Genomic DNA, 6525 nt, shown 5'->3' with positions numbered 1-6525 from the left:
CGAGTAGATATCGCTTCGTTTTAAGGGGTCACGAGCGAAAAAGTTTGAGAACCACTGAAGTTAGACTGATGTATCATTTTGCCAAAAATCCTTTTTTTTAAATATCAGTTATCGGCAGGTTCCTCCTTTACCACGGTTACATAGAAACAGTCAATAAAACCTGCAATGAAATTTGATTTTGTTTACACATTTTATTGACTCATTTAATTATTGAATTATGTTTTTGTAAATCTGCATTTAAAAGCCTAATAATGTGTCACACAGTTTCTCCAACCATCAGGTGCGGTGGGTCACCCAGCCTTAAATAAAAAAGCCCCCCTAAAATATTTTAACACTGTTAAAATGTCACTGATATACTTTGCATTTCTGGCTCCATTCAGTAGTTTGTTGTATTTTTCTTCTTGGTAGATAACCGGCCAATCGTAGACGAGGTGACGTCACCTCCAGATATTTCCAGGGAGTCATTCCTATGTTCCCAGGGTCCTATGTTCCCCAGCTCTATATAGCACATAATGGGAACCTGAAAAAGATGTTCCCCAGCTCTGTATTCGCTTAATATGGTTAGTTAGGGTTAGGGTTAAACATAGGACCCTGGGACCATAGATATTTCCAGCAGCATCAACAAATGTGACTTTTCCAGGAGAATGTAACTTGTTTCATTTTCTTGGTAAAAGTGAAATTGTCTTGGAGAAAGTTTCTTGTTTCCAGATTTTCTTCATTGTTTTATGATGATTTCTTGAAAGAAGAAGTCATATTGGCATGAATCAAGTGAAATTTACTGGAACCAGCAGATTATCTGCCAGTGCAGTGAGAGAAAGAAGAAGCTGATAGGTCTGGAGACAAGAGAAAATCACTGGACCGCTACTCATTTTTTGCAGTATACTGTGAAATGTGATCAATAAACACGTTTTTAAAAAAAAAGCCTTTAAATGGACTAGTAATATTAAGTACTATTCAGTCTTTTTCTTTCTCAATCCTCTGACTCTTGGACTTGAGCTGTTTCTGCAGCAGGAAACAGAGATGTGGAGAAACCAGGTCAGGAAAACTTCACTTGCACTTGTTGGTGATATTTAAAGGAGCGTCGAGGCTTTCAGCACCTCTTAAAGCCGGCGGACGCTAAGCACACCGACATACAGAGGAATAACACGCTCTCTGGCACGGGAGCCCGGCCCCGCACACGGCAAATTAAATTAATCTCTCTCCGCTTCCCCAAAAACCACTTTTACAGTAAAATATACAGTATGTTGAATTAGCAAAAGGCTCCAGAAACAAGCTTTCATCAAGGGGCAGGGTTATGAAACGAAGCAGTGTTGGTTTGGAGCCTGCGATGTATATATGTGTATATATGTGCGTGTGTGTGTGTGTTTGTACATGTGTAAAACAGTACAGCACAGTGGCATAAGTGATATGGCACAGAAGCAGTCAGGCAGGATTCATAGCTGTTTCTTCAGCTGCGTTCACACTGCAGCAGAAAGAGTCCCGATTCTGAGTTTCTCCCTCATGTGACTCTGTTTAATATTACTTTTTTGATATCGTTAAAAAGACATTCTTAAAGGTCCATATTCTCCACTGTCCAGAGTTTTATTTTGTGTCTTGAGGTCCATTCAAAGCTGTGTGTGTGGTGTCATGAACCAAAAACACTCTCAATCCATTTTGACATTTTCCAGCATCTCTCTGAGCCTTACCAAGAACAGGCCGTTTCTGTCGCTGTGTCTTTAAGGCTCATTAATATTAACGACCCTTCTGTTCCGATTGGCTGACCGTTTCAAGAGTGAAACGTGAGACTCCGCGGCCCGGCAGCTACAGGTAGGGAAAACTGTCCGGTAAATAAACAATGACAACCGCTTTGAAAAAACACTTTGTTAGTCTATTATTTCTTACAAAAATGATAATGAGCGAACCTTTGTGACGTCACAAAGTTACAGAAGTCCAAACGGCTCGTTTAGAGGCTCGCTTTTCTAATATGGATTGTGTGGATTTAGTTTTGATACTTTCACCAAGTTTAGATAGACCATCCAACTCCTTTATCATCACAGAGGCAAGGGGAGTCCTGCTTTACACCATATGGGACCTTTAAGTTTAAAGGAGATGTTCCCATAATTATGTAGATCTCCAAGTATTACCCCATCTGGGTAGAGTAAGACGAGTGCGATATAATCTATTACGAATTTTGTACTGTCTTAAGTTAGCAGTGGAATGGATGTCTTGCATTTATCCAAACGTCAGGCCAGGATATATTATGATATATTTTATATATATATTGATATCTGTTGCCCATTTAAGAGCACAGTTGTCGAACTGGACGTCCATTTTGGAGTTACTGATGTTGTAAAAGATCCTTACTGTAGTTTCAGCTTTCGAATTTCACGTTTATGAGCATTTCTACTTATTTTTTCATTTGGCATAGTTTTCCTTCTGGTGCCTTATGTGACTCAGTTTTGCTGTTTTCTAATCAGTGTGAACAGCAAAAAGCTGCATGGAGCTTTGGATTGCATGGATTTTGTCAATTCTGATCAGGATCTGTGCTACAAAATCAGATCCTGAGGCCGGCAACGTACATGTGACTTCTATTTTAAATGCTCAAATTAGAGTTTGTCAGCGTTGCCTTGATAGTAAGTAAATCCTACTTCACCTGAGACACTTTTCAAAATTTTGTCATCTTAGCTGAGCAGCGTTAGCACGGAGGACAACGAGACACAGCGATGGAAAGAAAGACAAATAGTTTGAAGGCATGTACTCCAATCTTGTCCAAAAAAATAAAAATGAAATCCAAGCGTAGAGCTGATGAAGCCTCTCGGATGAGTGGCAAAACATCTTCAACTCTTCATTTCAAGTCAAGTGGATTTTGTTTTTATTGTTTGGACATCTTACCACCTGGATGACTGAAGGTCTACACAGACATTCAGTAGATATTCATGCGTAGCCACACCTCCGGCTCAAACAACGCAGGTCTGGAGAGATTTAAACACAGCAGTTATATAGAAAAGGGCGGTGGCTCTGTGGGTCGTCGTCTTCATTCAAACCAGTCAAACTTCACAGGGTGAAGCCTGATATTGGAGCTCAGTGTTTACTGTCGTAGAAACAAGGGGGAGCGTATCTATGTTCCCAGGGTCCTATGTTCCCCAGGTCAATATTCTGTTAACACACATTAACCCTCCTATTGTGTTTGGGTCAAATTTGACCCGTTTCACGTTAAAATATTTCATAAATATTATCCAGTTTTTTTTTTTGGAACAAGGCTTCAAAACAGCTATATAAACACAACAAAACCAATGGTTATAATTTTATTTGATTTTGAAAGTCTCTAAAAAAAATTGTTACATCTGTGGTGTTCTGGGTCAAATCTGACCCGGCAGAGAATATTAAAGAGTCTGGGTGGTTCTGCGGATAAAATTTTACTCAAACTTGACTTCAAACTCTTGTTTGGGTTGGGTTTGATCCACAAAACTACCCAGAATGTTTTATTGCTGCATGCCATACTATTAAAAACCAATGTTCTCTGTGGGTCAGATTTTACCCTATTTTTGATGATTTGGTTTGATGCGATTTTCAACAGCAAGGTAAATGTGGCCTTTGGACCACAAAATAAAAAAAGTAAATGTAGATTTTGTGGTTATTATTTTGTGGACCTTGGGAACATAGGACCCTGGGAGAGCACATATGAAGAACTGGGGAACATAGGACCCTTTGTCTTGTTTCCATTATGTGCCATATAAATCTGGGGAACATAGGAATGACTCCGGAACAGGAAAAGTTGTTACAGTTAGCTAGCTGGCGAAACAACAGCCTGATCTTTTGAATGAAAACTATTGTCCTTATTAATCCCTGCTGTGGACAGTTACTTTCCTGATAGTTGGATGTCTATAATAAAAATACAGTACCTTGACTCTGTGAAGTAGCTAGCTTTGTAGCTATAAGCTAACGGTGCAAACTTGTTCTACCCGGACAGGAAAACAAACCAGAAGCCGTTTCAGGGGGCTTGTGCAAAAATTGTATTTCAAACTCAGAGCCAATCAGAGCTGACGGCTCAGCAAAGTCTCGTTTTCTCAGGTTTTATGACGAGAATTTCTCCAGACCGCCGGTGTGTGAGCGTCAGGTGCAGGATTACACATCCTGTAACCGAAATGTGTTCAAACAAAACAGATGTGACGTCTTTTATGATTGTTCCTCTGCTCACACGTGTCTTTTCAACATCACTGTCAGCTCATACTGGTATCAGATATGAGTTACATCCGAGAATAGAGATGAACAGTCATGCAAAAAAAAAATCAGATATGAGCAGCAGTTCAGAATGTGAAGTGTGAAGAGAGGCATCAATTTCAATTAGTGAAGGTTAATAAATGAGTTTCATGCCAACATGAGAAATCTTGGCAAATCGGCATTTGAAAAATGTCTGCCAGGGAAAGTAAAACTCACATTTGTCTGCTATTGAATTCATCAGCAATCTTCATTCCTTTACAGAACAGTAACACTTAAGAGAAAATAGCTTTTTTTTTTTTTTAACTTAAGGAATGAAAAAAACAACTGAACAACTGACAGAGGTTTAATATTAAAAACCAATGCTTCAGCTTCAGTAGCTTTTTCCAACAGTATCTGAATTTTTTTCATTCTTTCGGCTCTTTTGGATTCATGCACCTTGGAGAAGCTGCGAGGTTGTGACAGATTTTTGCTCTTTGTTTTTTTTGTTTTGTTTTATTGAGCAATGAATATGAGTAACATTTGTCTTTTAAACAAAAAGGATGTGTAATGTTTTGAAGCCCTTCCAGCCAGACGGCTCTGATCTGTTCTGGACAGAGGAATTCCCACCGTGACGGAGCCGCGCTACAATGAAAAATGACCCTGTCACTTAATCCAGAGCTTCTCAACCTGAGGGTCAGGACCCTCCAGGGGGTCGCAGGATTATTTTTGGGGGGGAGCTCACGTAATGATTCATAGAATGTGAAAAAATCTATTTCTAATATACAAAATTTCTATCATATTTTTTTTTACATTTTTATGAATGCCATTTCATGTGAAGTTAAGAAATTTCGCAGCCTCTTGGTTTCTTTCAATAATTGTTGTTAAAGTTCATAATTCTACAAGTTTTATGTTTGTAAGAGCAGGCTGCAAGTAGGCGTTACTTTGTCTTTGGGCTCAGCAGCTGAAGATGTTGATCCATTACATGAAACAAGCATCAGTTATTGTTTATACACCCAAACAACACATGGTAGGTTAGTGCAGCATCTCACTCAGGTCTCAGGTGTGTGTTGTGTGGTAAATGTGACAGATGCAGCATGATGCCACCTGAGGTTTGAACCTGGACAGCAGAACAAGAATATTTAACACTCGTACAGTGGAGCGAAGAGAAACCCAACAAGACGTCACTCACAGAGGGTGAATATAATTATAGCTACTGTTTCCTGATGTGATTTGGAAATTCTACCCACACTGGTTTGTACTTAAAGGAGTCTAGGAAAAGTCACGGAGAAACACTTAAAAATCTGAGATAGTTCAATTCAGAAATTCAAACCAGCTGTCAGCTGACTGCTGCTCGGCCTTTCTGTTTTTCTGTAACCGTAAGACTTGGAGAGCCAGAAGAAGATTAGAAGTCACTTAAAGTTGAGAAGTTCTGTACTTGGTTATCACCTCAGAATACAACACAGTCTCTGAAAATTTTGTGAAATGAGCCTGAACTCTGAGAGTAAGCCTCCATGTTTCTGACAGGAATCTAGTTCAGATCAGGTTCCTCCTCCAGTAAAGGATTCTGGTCCAACAGCAGGAACTGGACTGGACATTTCCACCTGTTGGTCTCATGAACAGGTTAGCTATCGCTTCAGTTTAGCAGCAAGACATCGTGCTCATTTCACGAAGGTTCAGGAGAACAGACTCCAGAATATTCCCCCTAATCCAAGTAAAAAGCAAAGCAGCAAATAGGATGAACAGCAAGTTACACCTGTAGGCTTGTAGAAGTGATCATTTGGCTTCAGTGTTTCTACTGCAGAACGCTGAGTGTTGGTGATGTTGGCTGTGTAATGCCTACACTATTAACCATTGTAGTTTATATAATCCAAGTTATCCCTTCATACATTTACCCTACATCTTCCCTGCATCAGAACTGCAGCAACAGTTCAGTGAGCATGCAGGAAAGAGAGGGAGCTGATGACTGAGAAACATGAGGAGACCATGAGCTGAAGCTGAATCCACACTGGAACAAAACAAAGTCCTGCCCATCCAGAGTCGTTTGAGTGGTTTTATTTTAACTGGACAAAACTAGACTACAAAAAGAATAAATAGACCAACACATAATCTCAATTTACATGGTTTATAGACCAATTGTCCCTTTTTATTTTACATACAGCATCTTAAGATGAGAAGAATATATGAAGAGTTCTAATCCAAAATGTTATGTAGACAGTTTGGGGAACCTGAAGTTCATTATTTAATATCTCTATAATATAGTGGATCCAGTCTGTAAAACTGTTATTTTATCAACCAAAGAGTTACAGTAAGTTAACCTCCATCCTTAAATAATACCATCATTTGTTT

The sequence above is a fragment of the Centroberyx affinis genome, unplaced genomic scaffold (assembly GCF_046629955.1).
Source record: "Centroberyx affinis isolate AG114_WGS23_722 - 3 ecotype Tasmania unplaced genomic scaffold, CSIRO-AGI_Caff_v1 ptg007799l_1, whole genome shotgun sequence".
NCBI classification, from domain to species: domain Eukaryota; kingdom Metazoa; phylum Chordata; class Actinopteri; order Beryciformes; family Berycidae; genus Centroberyx; species Centroberyx affinis.
This window is presented reverse-complemented; position numbering follows the sequence as displayed.